At 40.9% G+C, this 15795-nt stretch overlaps 1 protein-coding gene across 12 annotated transcripts in view; it reads left to right on the plus strand.

Annotated features, from left to right (window-relative positions):
* SUSD4 (sushi domain containing 4) overlaps nt 1-15795 on the plus strand; it is a 145532-nt gene that overhangs the window by 76049 nt on the left and 53688 nt on the right. The gene's annotated exons all lie outside the window — the stretch shown is intronic.

The raw sequence follows: 15795 nt of genomic DNA on the forward strand, positions 1-15795 counted from the left end.
TTTCCATGTTACTCAATAAAAAGTACAGTAAATATACTGTGCAAAACTGTATTTAGTCATACAGAAGGTGTGCGTTACTCAGAGGATTAAATCAATTACTACGTATCAGTTCTGTGTTAGATGTAATTCATTTAGGAAAAGAAAGAACTGTGACAAGCAGTGACAGATTGACAAGGTAGACACTTATTTCTAGCAATTATCCCTAAATGTATTGGTAGTGACAAGATATTCATTTACTTCTAGCAATTACCCCACATCTGTTGGCTGAAACAACTTTTGTTTTGTTTTTACTTTATGTAGATACGTTCAGACTTTTTAAAAATTTAACTAATTAGAATGTCAAATTGTTGATGATATATCTCAGAAGACCAGCAGGGCTGAAGTTGGAATAGGCATGAATCAAGAATTAATTCTGGTCCCAAATTTCCATGAAGCAAAGAACTTATATTTCATTGAGTTAATTAGAAATTAGTTTCAGTCTCTTAACACTGTAACTGATTTTATTTCGGAATGAAGCTTTTATAATAATCTGGAAACTATTGTCATGATTTAGTGTATACTTCCTTTATGAAACATTTTACTTTTTAAATAATTTAATAAGCTTTTTTTTTTTGAGACACAATCTTGGCTCACTGCAACCTCCGCTGGGCTCCACGGATCCTCCCACCTCAGTCTCCCAAGTAGTTTGGACTATAGGCATGTGCCGCCACGTCCAGCTAATTTTTGTATTTTTTTTGTAGAGATGAGGTTTCACCATGTTGCCCAGGTTAGTCTCAAACTTCTGAGCTCATGTAATCCACCTGCCTCAGCTTCCCAAAGTGCTGGGATTACAGGCATGAGCCATGGAGCCCTGCCATGATAAGCATTTTTTTAAGCGCCTATTTTGCTCCTCCTCGAAATTGTAAAGGATGGATAAGATGGTGTCTTGCCCTTAAAGTACTTGCTATCTTTGCTTTTACTTTCAAGGTATAAGAAAAAGTCATAATAAATATGACAAAGCCTTATGGTTTCTAAAAATAAATTCACTTTTTCCCTCTTGCATGCAGCCTATGCAAGCTGTGGTTTCCCTGAGATTCTATTTAAAGTTTACTTGGTTCATATATATATAGACTTCCCTGCCAAAACTTATGGCCTACGTTACCCAGTGCTTTAAAAACAGTCAAGCTCAGGAACATTGGTGAACAGAGAAAACCAAAATAGGCTTCCTAAATATTGCCCTGTGATGAAGTCCTTCTGTTAAGCTTCTTTCCATCCCTGTACGTAACTACATACTATGTAGTCATTCCAAGAAAGGGAGTAAGAAATCACCTTCAAGTATTGTACAGGTCTGCACATATCCTTCTTTTTTCTCTACGTATTTAATGGAATTCATGTATAATTCTTAACACTCAGCCCCAGATGTGCAGGGAGGGGCTTGTACATAGGCATAGCAGCAGGGAGTCAGCTTTATTATTATGCAACCTAAGATAAGACCACGTGTTTCCAAAGGACAGTTCAGGTCCTTGCATTGCAGTCATGATGTGCTCCAGTCATTTTTGGAAGTTTGGAAGAGCAGACATTGCCTTTCTAAGTACAATGGTGTATTTATTTTTAATTTGAATGGTAATTTTGTTGGTCTTTGAAAGATCTGTATAAAGAGATTGTGTTGCCCTGACGCTAGAGAAAGTCGTGATTATTAACACCCTAGGCTTTCTTTGTTCTATGTGGTTTATGGGGGGGCTGGAGAGAGACCTAGAAATCTATACCACTGATATCACGTAGCAGTGAAAAAGCCAAACTTTGAGAATTTCTTTTCTCTGCTTTATACATAGCCTGTGCTCCCTGCTCAGGATTTATGCTGGGCAAATAGTAAGGGCTGTTGAATTTATTTATTTTCCTTGCCAGGTAATTCTTAGAAGGCTAATGAATTTTTGGAATGATGGTAATAATAGTAACAATAATAATTAATTACATTGTTATAGGTCATTAAAGTTTAAAAGTGCTTTCAGATTCAATATTTCATTTAACATGCACGATGATTCTACAAGATGAGTCTTATTGTTCTCATTTCCTGATTAGGAAACTGAGGCTCAGAGAGGTATTCCCTTTGTTAAGGTCACACAGCTGATGAGTAAGCAGCCCAGCTGGAATTAATCCCAAGCCAGCATGTTTTTTTTTTTTTCTCTACAAGGTTGATCTAAATGCATGGAGTTTAACTAATTAGAATGTCACAAAAACCCCACTCTGATCCGTTACACAGAACACCTTGTTATAATAAACGACATCATCAAGGTTTGGAGTTGAGGGATTCAGAGAAATCATATAACTCAAGCCCTCATCCCGATTTAGTTTTTGTTTGACCTATAGAGAAACTGAGTCTGGAATGAGGTAAGAGCCTTCCCAGAATTAAATGGCAATTTAGGGACAGACCTGTTGCAGCCTCAGAACTTGTCATTGTGACCTGGATTCCTTTCACGCCATGGGTCAGTCCTGTCTGAGATGCAGATTTTTTAAAAACTAAGTTTCTATCCATTAAAATGCTTTATGACAGTGAAGTGTGCTACAGAAGCAAGGTGGTGGTAGGCAGCGGTTCTCTTGGGCACGCACAGATCCCTCTGTCTAATTCCCACCTCATTCTCCCATGTGTACGCCATTACCCCATCTCACATGGCCCCCTTATTCTAATTCAAATTGCTTATTCCAAGTGAACTCAATTTATAGAGGTCTGGATGTGCAGAACTGAATAAATTCACTTTACGGCCCCAAAGTCTCCAACCTGAGAGATGTCTGTGCTTCTTCAAGCTGCTTCTGCAAGACTGGAGCCTGCATGACCCCAAGCATGGGCGAAAATGTCTATGGCCCAGGGAACAGAGGAGGTGACCCATATGGTGGAGAGGAGACCCTAGAATTGGCAAAGGACTGAAAATACACCCTGTGGGCACAGGGCTGCTGACCTAGTAAGTACAGTGACTAAAGGCCAGGGTGCTGGCCACCGTCTGGGCTGCTTCCTTTCCAAAACCAACTCAGTTATGTCTGCTTGGGAATACTTTTCCGGAGTAAATATACCTCTTTCCTACATTTCATAAGAAAAGACAGAGGTGAAGCAAGATTGAGTTTACTTGAATTCACTTTACAAACACTTACTCAACACGTACGTCATCAGGACATAAAAGATGCTGAATCCTCGCTGAAGCCCTGCTGCAAGGAGTAGCAGTCAGACTGTGTGTGGCGAGGAGCTCTGCTTGGCACACCGCAAAGAATGAGCAATGTGAAAGCTAAACGTCTTAAAGAGACTAAAATGAAATCAGTTTAGGATTCATTTATATTATGAGCAGCTCTTCTATGAGAGAAATGAGAGAAGGAAGAATCAACCTATTTCTTGCCAACATCTGTTAATTGTCGTCATTGATGAAAGTAATTCCTTACTTAACCACCTTTTGGGCTGCAGAATTCGTCGCAGCCCTTGTGGCACTGGCTATACTGGCTGGAAGGGAGTTTTTCTTTTGTTGCTTAACTACAGAACCAAGTAACTAACTGCACACAGCTCCTGGTTTGGGTAAGAGTCATACGCAGGCTATGAGGCAACGTTCTACAGGACCCAGATTCCTCCTTTAGATTCTGTTTCTGGGCAGGGTGGTGTATTAGTCCATTTTCACACTGCTATAAAGATACTAACTGAGACTGGATAATTTATCAAGAAAAGAGGTTTAATTGACTCACACTTCTCCACGGCTGGCAGGCCTCAGTAAACTTACAATCCTGGCAGAAGGAGAAGCAACATATGTCGTACATGGTGGCAGGAGAGAGAGAGCACAGGGGAAACTGGTGCTTTCAAAACCATCGGATCTCGTGAGAACTCCTCAGTATCATGCAAAAAGCATGGGGGTAATTGTTCCCTTAATCCAATCACCTCCCGCCAGATCCCTTCCTCAACATATGGGGATTACAATTCTAGATGAGATTTGGGTGGGGACACTGAGCCAAACCGTATCAGGCGGTTACGATGGCTTAAAAAGCCAAATCCCTCTAGCAGGAGCTTCAGTACCTTGGTAGATTCAGGGTGTTCCTTGAGCACCTTTGAGTATAGACAACATGTTCCTTGTGCAGAAAGACAGCTCTCTCTTTTCTTCCTCTTCAGGTTTCCTCTTGGGGGGGTGATGTGCTTTTGGAAACTAAGCTGGAGCCTGCTGCAGACTTAAATTTCTGTGAAAATGAGTTTTTAATGTCAGAGGGCTTTTTAACAGAGCTTTTCTCTGTAAGGTGGAAGAAGACCCTTTCTCTTTTCTCCTAACATCTTCCTTGAGCAGTTCTGAGAACAGTCACTGGTTTCACTGGTCACTTGGTTTACAGTGAACTTCAGATAAATCCATATTAAGTGGATAAAGTACTTTCATGAAGCTGGAATCCCATAGGTCTATCAGACAGCTTGTTTAAGTGAGAATCTTAAGCAGGTTCCCAGAACACCTTAAAGCCACTGCAGGGCTCTTCTTAATTCCAGCATAATGTCTTTAGGAGAACTTATGGGGCCTCCACAGAGTGGTGCTTGCTTTAAAATGAACTGTCTGAGCAGAAGACTCTTTCAGGAAATTCTTCCTCTGTAGTTGGCCGCTCAATTCCCTTTAGCGGGAGAGGAACAGAGGGGTCAAACAGAAGGACTGCTGAAACCACACATTTAATATACCTTCAAAAGCTACCTCTGGGCCAGGCACAGTGGCTCACACCGTAATCCAGCTCTTCGAGAGGCTGAGGTGAGCAGATCATGGGAAGCCAGGAGTTTGAGACCAGCCTGCCCAACGTGGCAAAACCTCCTCTTTACTAAAAATACAAAAATTAGCAAGCTATGGTGGCTCATGCCAGTGATCCCAGCTACTCTGTGAGGCTGAGGCATGAGAACTGCTTGAACCTAGGAGACAGAGGTTGCAGTGAGCCGAGATAGAACCACTGTACTCTAGCCTGGGCTACAGAACAAGACTCTGCCTCAAACAAACACCTACCAAACCTACCTCTGTAAGTCAAGCCCATCCCTGAGATGGTTTTCCTTGCTCTGAGAAGCAGACATCCACCAGTGTGGCCACAGGTTCTTGCTCGAAATCCTGGGTCCCACCTGTAGCTCTACAGAAGAACAAGGCTTCAAGACGTGGCCATGGAGTGGAGGGAAACCATGGCTTGTCTTTGTGAGATTCACCTAGCAGTGCAAAGAACAAGCTCATACGACCTTGCAGTGTTTCTCTAGGGAGAGGTTCCTTGGTCTGAAAGGGAGACATAGGCACAAATGACACACTTGAGCCATTCTACATGTGATGGCCAGCCCCAGGCGCTTGCTCAATGTTATTTATTACCTGCATATCCGAGCAGGCAATTCCCATCCATGAAAGGGAAGCCCAATCTTTGCCTGTCTTCATTAGTCACTTGGCCATGAGTGTGGTGGAGCCCATTGCCTCTGTCTCTGCTGGGTGCTCCCCACAACCTTTAGACAGGTGGTCTGGTTAAGATTTGCATTTCTCAGGCCAGGCATGGTGGCTTATGCGTGTAATCCCAGCACTTTGGGTGGCTGAGGTAGGTGCATCAACTTGAAGCCAGGAGTTCTAGAGCAGCCTGGCCATCGTGGTGAAACCTTGTCTCGACTGAAAACACAAAAAATTAGTGGGTGTGGTGATGTACACCTGTAGTCCCAGCTTTTCCCAGGTGGGCCTTTGCCCTATCACACTGAGTTCCTTCAGCTGGTTTTCTTCTCCAGACCTTTTGTTTTTAACTTTTGGATTCAAGGATACCTGTGCAGATTTGTTATATAGATAAACTGCATGTCTTGGAGGTTTGGTGTAGAGATTATTTTGTTACCCACATAACAAGCATCTTACCCCATAGGTAGTTCTTCATCCTCTCCCCCTCCCGCTCTCCACCCTCAAGTAATCCCTGGTATGTGATTGTTCCCCACCTTGTGTCCACAGGTTCTCATCGTTTAGCTCTCACTTGTAAGTGAGAACATGTGGTATTTGGTTTTCTGTTCCTGTGTTAGTTTGCTTAGGATAATGGCCTCCAGCATCCATATTGCTGCAGAGGACATGATCTTGTTCCTTGTTGTGGCTGCATAGTATTCCGTGATGTCTGTGAACATGTTTTCTGGCCTTTTACTGCTTTTGCTGACATTCGGGTTTCCAGTGGCATTGGCTCCAGCCACTGTTATTATTTACATACAGGGAAAGCACATGGGTGCTCTTTCCTTCCACATTTCTAATGGGCTTAGTGCATACTTTATCTTTGCTTTGGCCACGGTATTGTCAGTACAGTTGAATCTGAGCTCTCTTTGGGGCATTGTAAATTGAGTTGCTTGTCCCAAGTCATATATTTTTGGGATACTGACAAAGATGGACAGTATCCCTGCCTCTGCTGTCCTCTTTTCTACTTTTCACTTCTATGAGATTAACCTATTTTAGCTTCCACATATGAGTGAGAACATGCAGTGTTTAACTTTCTGTTCCTGGGTTATTAAAATAAGCCTTAACATAATGTCCCCCAGTTCCATCCACGTTGCCATGAATGGCAAGATTTTATTCTTTCTTATGGATGAATAGTATTTCATGGTGTTCAGGTACCACATTTTCTTTATCCATTCAGAGAGGCAGCAGCTGAAGGAGGAGGAACATCCCTAGCCATCTGTCCAGAACCTGGCCCCATCCCCAGTCACCAAAGGCAAAGCCTCCCTTGCCTTCCTGCCCACCCCAACGTGCGTACCTGTTCCTGGTCTGCATGCTGCCTTTGCTTTCCTTTCCCCAACAAGACTGCAGTGTCTTAAGGAGCTGTCTGTCATACGGATTGGGTACCTATGTTTTATTTTTAATTTTAGCTTTTAAATTGACAAATAATTATACATATTCATGAGGTACAAAGTGTGTTTTAATACATATATGTGTAATGGTCAGATCAGGGCAATTCACATCATCACCATTATTTATTATTTCTTTGTGTTGGGAATATTTAATATCTTCCTTCTAGTGATTTAAAACCATGTAATACATTATTATTAACCATAGTTATTCTACAGAGGTATAGAACACCAGAACGTATTTCTCTTATCTGGTTGTGACTTTATATCCTTTAACAAACCTCTCTCACCCTTTCCCCTACCCTTTCCTGCCTCTGCTGTCCTCTTTTCTACTTTTCACTTCTATGAGATTAACCTATTTTAGCTTCCACATATGAGTGAGAACATGCAGTGTTTAACTTTCTGTTCCTGGGTTATTAAAATAAGCCTTAACATAATGTCCCCCAGTTCCATCCACGTTGCCATGAATGGCAAGATTTTATTCTTTCTTATGGATGAATAGTATTCCATGGTGTTCGGGTACCACATTTTCTTTATCCATTCCTCTATTGTTGAATACCTAGGTTGATTCCATATCTTGGCTATTGTGAATAGTGCTGTGATAAACATGGGTGCTTATGCTTTATATCCATCATCTTTAGTTACTATAGCAACCCTCAAAGTAGGTTCTATCACCTTATTTTATAGGTGAGAAAGTGGAGGCTCTGAGAGACTGACTTTCCCATGATCTCCTAGGTAGTGACAGAGTTGCGATTCAAATCTGAGTTCTCTTTTCAGTATGGTCATCTCACCTGACCAAACATGATTTTTCCCAGGCAAGGGGAAGGGAGGGAAGGCAGGTGACACATTATAATGGCCCCAGGCCCATACCCTATTAGGGAGGGATCTTGTTACCAACCCTTGGTAAGAGCCTGTTCATGCAGGGCACTGGTTCTTAGAGTATGTGCCAAGGACTGCCCACATCAGAACTTAGGAAAAGTACATATTCAGACCTCCTGCACTAGAATGCTAAGGGTGGGGCCGAGGAATCTGCATTTAAAAAAAAAATCTCCCAGCTGCTTCTTACACATAAAAAAATTGAGACTCACTGATTCAGGGATATGGTCTGATATTGCTTTGTAAGAAGAGACAACAACAGTTTTCTCTGGTGTTCAACAAAGATCCTTGGAAATGATTAACTCTTAGAATCAGAAATGTCAGTGGTGTCGTTTTCTAAATGAAGACACTGAAGCCCATAAGAGCTTTAGTTACTTATAGAAGTCACACAGCAGGAAAGCTGGGAATTGGACCAGTGTCTTGACTCCTTGTCCAGTGCGGAGTACAATGGTGTGGTCTCGGCTCACTGCAACCTCCGCCTCCCAGGTTTAAGTGATTCTCCTGCCTCAGCCTCCTGAGTAGCTGGAATTACAGGCGCCCACCACCGCACCCAGCTAAATTTTGTATTTTTAGTAGAGATGGGTTTTCACCATGTTGGCCAGGCTAGTCTCGAACTGCTGACCTAATAATCTGCCCACCTCGGCTTCCCAAAGTGCTGGGATTACAGGTGTGAGCGTCCAGCCATCCAGTGGTCTTCAATATCCTGGTGGTGTGCAACCAAGGCTGCCTGTCAGGATCACTTGCAGAACTGTTAAAAATAAAAGTGCCTGAGATCCACTTCAAGAGACTCTGTTTTAGTTGTTCTGTGTATTGGGAGCCCAGGCTTAGGTATTTCAACCTATGCCTGGGCACAACCAGAGATCTGTTTTCAGGGGATCCAAGGTAATTTCAATGTGCAGCCGGGGATCCCTCCCACCTGTGCTTTTTGCCCCAGGCTCCCCTGTTACCTGATTGTGTCTAAAGGTGGCACAGAGCACAGGGGAGGAGCTGTTCCTGCCACAGCTCCAGCTTGCTCTGTCGCCATGCTTAACCTTTCTTTGTCTTTGTTCCTTGCAGAGTGCAAAAAGGAAAAAAAAAATCATTCATTAAACATTATTTTTAAGTACTTGCTAAAATATTTTGGCTCCCATAGACATGACCAGGATTGCTATAAAAGATGAATAATTTGATGTTAAGAAGGTTCTTTGAGCTTCCTGGGGAAAAGGTGCAATATGAGTTTAAGTATTATTATTACATTATACATTTTTAATTAAAAGATTCAGCTCAACTCATAAGCTAAAGCTGGCAGTAAAGTTGGCAGATAACTCCTTTATTCATTGAAACGGTGGGGTGCAGGCATTTTTCAAAAGCGGGGTGGTCATGCTCATGTTTTCCAGTTACTCATATATTAACTGAGCTGTCTCCCAGCTTCAGAGGCTTCATCCAAACAGATGGATGCTTTAAAAATATTTTATTTCGGATTATTTTTTTCTCATGTGCATTCTCTATCATCTAAAATTTCTTTCTTCTTGCCTTAGACATGGATTATTGGAAACGGCAGCCTATGCTCACAAGGGCAAGTATTTGCATGTCTTCCCCCAAGATACTCTGTCCTCATTTTCTGCCTTCTAAGAAGGAAAGGAGCAGAGGGATGCTTCTACCTGTCCCTAGGACCACTGTCATTTCTTGTTTATTCTGCTGTTAACAGAAGCCACTGCTCTCCTGTACTTGCTCCCTCGTGGCTTCCATGTGAATTTAGTTTTTGTTTTCTAAAGGATTTCTTTAACTTAAATGTGGCCATGACTTGAAAGGGGGAAAAAAATCCAGAGGAAATAATGTCATGTCAGGTCGAGGCAGATCCCACAACGACAAGTGACGGAAATGCTGAGTCATGGTTGCAAGATGACAGGTGGACCACCACAGACAGGTGTGCAACCAAGCCCCCAGTAAGTGCAGAAGGAATGTCCAAATCTTGGCAGCTGTTACTCCTCAACCAGCTGCCTCACGCAGTCTTGCACACGTGAGTGCTGAGACGTCACCCTTTCTATACGGGGGCTGTGGAGGTAGGGAGTTGTTCAAAGTCCCAGAATTCTCAGGCAAATGGAGAACAACATCATTAGCACATGCACAGATCCTTGTCAGATCCTGTATAAAGGTCACACAGTGATTGTTAACAACCTTGAACAACAAACTGACTTGGGGGGATTTCCCCAGAAAGCAGTTTTTCACAAGCTTGCAACTGAAACTCTCCAGAATTATGTTGGCTGCTTATGAACACTGCACACCTACCCCCACTGGGGTCCTTCCAAACCCACTGCAGATGAAATTCATCTTCTCTCATGCCAGTCTTTGAGCAGTTTGGGGCTGACTGAGACTCCCGGTCAGCATCTTGTGTCCTAATACTGATTCAGATCTCCTTGGAACCCCATGCTGGGTCTGCAAGAGCGTGAGGTCTCGGCATGCCTCGGTGCCCCAGTTTCCTCGGATTAGATTCTCTTCTTTATTACATTTGCCTGACACAGCTGCTAAGTGATGGGCCCAGGCTTGTTAAATTCCCAGCCAGCCTTTGAGTTTTGATTGCTATTCTTCAGTTTATTCAGTCAGCCAGACTGGCCTTGCATATCCCATCACATGGTGGTTCTCAATGTTTGACTTCATGATGCATACAAGCATCTGAGCTTGGAGCCTGGAAACGCACAAAGAATCACAATCTAGCAGGCGTTTCCAGTTGATTCTCATGTTGTCAGGCCTCAGAGGATTCCTTGAGATGCTTACCATGTGCCCTCTATGAGCAGAGCATGAAGGTGTGGGGTAGAACCTCTGGAAGTCATCAGCCCACGAGAAGGGCATTTGACGTGCCTTCTTTTATTTTTCTTGTGAGTTCTGGCCTCCAAGTGCTTTCTGTCACTTCCTTGTTGTTGAACTTTCCAGAAGGTGAAAAGTGACCTTAACGTTTCTTTAAAGATAAAATAATTAAAGTTGGGTTTATTAAGAGAAAAGCCAGAAATCAGATTAGATTTACCTTCTAGGACAAAACTCTGAATCAAACCCAGTTTCTCCAGCAACCTACGTCACCTACGTTAGAGGTCAAATTGTCTTCTGAAAATTTTCTGGCAAATAATTGAGGCTTTATGCTTTTGAAAATTTCAGTGCACCCCAATATATTTAGTCATTCATTCCCCAAAATTCTGTTAAGCACCGTCTACTTGCCAGGTGCAGAGGCTCCAGATGAGTTGGGAAAGACAGCTACATAGGCAGTGACTTCCTTGTGCTTCTTTCTGGATTAATTTTATTGTTGTTTTAACCTTTAAAAAATTATGAAATGAAACACATATAGAAGTGTACACAGCACTGAACCGTCCAATGAAGTGTCACAAAGCAACACCAATGTCCCTATTATTCAGGTGAAGACGTGGGACGTTGCTGATACCCAGAAGCCCCCACTGGATCACTTCCTCTTCTCTCTCTCAGAGGGAGAGAGTCACAGGGATCACTTCCTATGATATTTAGTCCAGAAGCATGTGTCTCTAAAACATCATACTATTTTAAGTTGAATGTGCTTTTGCCTTACTTTTGAGTTTGTATACATGAAATTATAGAGTAAGGATTACTTTAAGTTTATGAAATCCATGCATGTTAATGCAATTTGATCATTTTCATTGCTGCATTGTGTTCTATTATATGAATATATTACAATCGGAACATTCTGATATTAATGGAAATTTGGGTTTTTTCCAACTGGCTTTTGTTACAAATAGTGCTGTTATGATCATGTTTGAACACACCTCTTGGTGAATACACACTCACATTTCTGTTGACTATTCATCTAAGAGTGGAGTTGCTGAGGCATAGGAGATGTATTTGTTTCTTGTTAATAGCTACTACCAGCTTTCCAAAGTGGTTGCACCAATTTACCCTCCTACTAGCAGAATACGCTGCTTGCCAACACTTGGTATTGTCAATATTTTAGCCATCTGTTAAGTATGCAATCGTATCTCCTGGTTTTAATGTACATTTCCCTGGTGATTACTGAGGTTGAGCATCTTTTTCTGTTTCTGGCCAGCTTGTTATTCTCTCTTCTGAAGTGCCTGTTTAATTCACTTGCCCATTTATCTATTACCTGTCTTTTCCTTATTGATTTTTAGTTCTCACCTACACGGGATACAAATCCTTTGTTGGCGGCAGGTGCTGCCAGGTCTTCTGTATGTTTTTACTTGCATCATCAACGTCTTTAGATGAGTAGAAGACCCTAATTTTAATGTAGTCAAATTTATCAATCTTTTTCTCTATGTTGGCGTTTTTTTAAACATTGTTCTTTAAACAATGTTTTCCTACGCTGACGTCATGAAGGCATTCTCCTATATAATCTTCTCAGAATGTCACTATTTTGACTTTCATGTTTATATCTGCAGTCCACTTAAACTTGATTTGTGTGTCTAATATAGTCTAGCACCATTTATTAAAAAGCCTGCTTTCTCTCACTGCCCCTCATTCATAAGACAGATTTCCTCTTTCAGGATGCTGTTGTAGTCTATTGGTCTTTGTCTGTCTTTGCATCAATTCCATACTGTTTTAAATACTATGGCTTTATGATCAGTCTTGAATTCTGTTGGAGCAACTCTTCTTCCATACTGTCTTTGCTCTTCTTGGCCTTTTGTATTTCCATATGAATTTTAGAATTAGCATGTCAATTGTCAAGACAAATCTGATCTTAATATAAATTATTTAGTTTATAGTCAAATTAGGGGAAATAATGCCTTTACCATATGATGTTTTTCAATCAAGGAACATGGAATATTCCCCCATTTCTTTAGGGCTTTTACAGTTTTTCTCAATATTTCCAGTTTTCCGTACAAAGGTTCTACAAACCTTTTGTTAGACGTATGCCTTAGGAATTCAAATTTGTTTATGTCATTGATAAATATTTTAAATTTGTTTTTTAAATTAACATGTAGAAATTTATATATGCTAAACTTGTTATTTTACTGTTTATCTGGATAAATTCTTTTGGGTTTTACTCCAGACCCATTCATGTGATATGTGAATAATACAAGTTTAATTTCCTTCTGACACTAACACCTTGTGTTTCCTTTCATTGCATTTCTGCTTTGCTTAAGAACGCCAGCGTAACGCTTGCTCCAAGTGGGAAGAGTGAGCTTTGTGGTCTTCTATTCCATCTCAGCTGGAATGCTTGCAATACTTTTGTTAAAGGTCTTTAAAAGTATATCCTTTATTATGTTAAGGGTGTTTCCTTCAGTTTCTAGCTCATTACAGGTTATTTTCTTTTTAATATCATGAGCGGATGTTAAATTTTATCAAATACTTTTTCACATCTATTAAGATACTTTTTAAAGTTTTGCTTCTATGTTAAGATGGATTGGCCTAAATTTTTCTTTCTTTGTAATGTTCTTGCCAGGTTTTATAATCAAGGTTAGACTGCACTCATAAAATAAGTTGGTGTCATCCTTCAGAATAGGATCCTGAAAGCGTTTCTATTAGAATGGTGTTATTTCTTCCTTAAACATTTAGTAACATCCATTCAGGAGCTGCCTAGACTTGGGGTTTCTCTGTGGGAAGGCTTTTCATTTTGAATTCAATTTATTAAACATTTTATAAGAGTGTAACTGTTTTCTGTTTCTTTTTGTGTCCATGTTGGTAAATTATACAGTTTTTGTTTATTTATTAGCTTTAGGAATTTAACTCCATTTAAATTTTCTTAGTTCTTGGTACAAAGCTTTTTGTAACATTCTCTCATTTTTTTAAGTATAGGATTTGTAGTGGTGTCCTTTTTTATTCTTACATGGTTATGTGTGCTGCATCTCTTCGTTTCTTGATCAGTTTCACCAGTGATTTATCAATTTTTTTTATTTCAAAGAACTAACTTTTGGTTTTTTTGATCCTCTCTTATCTATGTTTTCTCTCTGTTTCATTAATGCTCACTCTTGTCTTTGTTATTTATTTCCATGTGTTATTTTCTTTGAGTTTAATTGTCCTTTCTCTAACTTTCTTGCAGGAGTCTTTATTTCGATACTTAATAATAATTCTAAATTTGTACATATCTAATAATATACTTCAAAATATGTAAAGCAAAAATTAATAAACTTTAAGGACAAGTCCATAATCACAGTGAGAATGTTAACCCCTGTTCCCTTAGGAGCAGGAAAAATGAAAAAAAAAAAAGGATCTAGAAAACTTGAACAATGTAATTACCAAACTTGACCTAACCAACTGCAATACACATTGTTGATTTTTGGATGTTTATCTTTTTCTAATATGTGCATTTATGCTTATAGGGAAATACAGCTATAGTTTTATCTGCATATAGCATATATTTCAATAGATAGTATTTTTGTTGTTACTTAGTTCAACATATTTTCTGTTACTATTTATTTTTGGACTCACAGGTTGTTTAGAAAGGTATTACCTGGTTTCCCAACATATGGAGATTTTCTTTTTTTGTTTTTTTGTTTTGAGACAGAGTCTCACTCTGTCACCAGGCGCCAGGCTGGAGTGCAGTGGCGTGACCTCGGCTCACTGCAACCTCCGCCTCCCGGGTTCAAGCAATTCTCCTGCCTCAGTCTCCCCAGTAGCTGGGACTACAGGCACACGCCACCACACCCAGCTATTTTTTTTGTATTTTTAGTAGAGACGGGGTTTCACCATGTTGGCCAGGATGGTCTCGCTATCTTGACCTCGTGATCCACCCCCCTCGGCCTCCCAAAGTGCTGGGATTACAGGCGTGAGCCACCACGCCTGACCACATATAGAGATTTTCTCACTCTTCATTTCTATCTAAATTTCATTGTGGCCAGAAAAAAGAAAAGCTCTACAATTTTGTTCTTTTAAATTTTTTTGAGACTTTCTTTATTATCCAGCTATGGTCATTTTTTGTAAATGTGTCACATGTGCTTAGAAGAATATGTAAGCAGTCTCAGTCCCTCCAAGTGAACAACTAAGAATGAATAATTGCTGTCCATGTGTTAAATATAGAAACAAATGCTTTAAATAGTAAAACACAAATCTACTAATTGCCTTTGTTAACCACAAATAAATAAAATATTCCAATCTATATGCCAAAGATTCTAAGTACAAGAAGCATGCTTATTATAATAACTTTTCTTTGGCCAACTGTCTCCTCAGGGCTTTTTCTCAGTAGTTTTAAGCCAGGGCCTAACTACCTTCATCTGTAAGCCACAAGGTCTTGAGTGTCCGGTTCCGGTGCTTTTTCTGATTTCAAAGAGTCAGTATCCCTTAAATAAGAAAGAAACAACCTGGACCAGCCCTGCTCCTGAAACAACATGGTGGTGCCTCCTGTTCTATGACACATCCTTTCTCTCCAGTCGTCTCTGAGGAGCATCCATTCTTGCCCCTCATTTTCTCTGCCTTTCATTAATTGCTGATGGTGAAATCATTTGTCTCAGTTGGTTCCATTCAGCTGCTTCAGCCTGATCCTGAGTAAATTGTGATGGTTAGGACGGTGTTCTCTGAGCTGCGCTAGAATGGCAGTTCCTTAAACAGCAGAAGGGTGGAACGGCACTGATACGGAACAGTGCTCCTGTAGCAAGTGAAAAAAGCGTTCTACGGTACTAAGTTCAGAGTCCCCAGACATCACTCACTTCTGATACCAGCTACAAGTCTGGGCTCCCCAAGACCAATATCAGGTCCAGTAATTCACTAGAGGGACTCAGGAACTCAGACTCACAGTACTCAGGAAAACTATTCTACTCATGGATAAGGCTTTTTACAACGAAAAGACAGATCAAATCAGCCAAGGGAAGAGGTGTATAGGGCAGGGTCCAGGAGTCCTCAGACATGTGCTTTCAGTTGTTCCCTGTGGGGCTATGTGGACAGCACCTCTTTTTTCCAGCAACAATGTATGATGTCTTTATGCTTACAGGGAAATAGCTATATTTCCCTGTAAGCGTAACCGGGGAAACTCACCAAGCTTTAGTGTCCGGAGTTTTAATCGGGGCTTGGTCATGTGGGCATGGTTGGCCACAGTGTGGCTGATTTTAGTTTTCGGTTCCTCCAGAAGTTGAGCTGATGATACTGCATCATTGCCCAAGGCCCAAAGCGTAAATCACATGTTAGCATGGACTGACCTGAATCCATGTTAGCATGCACCAGATGGCGTGGCC

Source organism: Callithrix jacchus, chromosome 19 (assembly GCF_049354715.1).
Source record: "Callithrix jacchus isolate 240 chromosome 19, calJac240_pri, whole genome shotgun sequence".
NCBI lineage: Eukaryota > Metazoa > Chordata > Mammalia > Primates > Cebidae > Callithrix > Callithrix jacchus.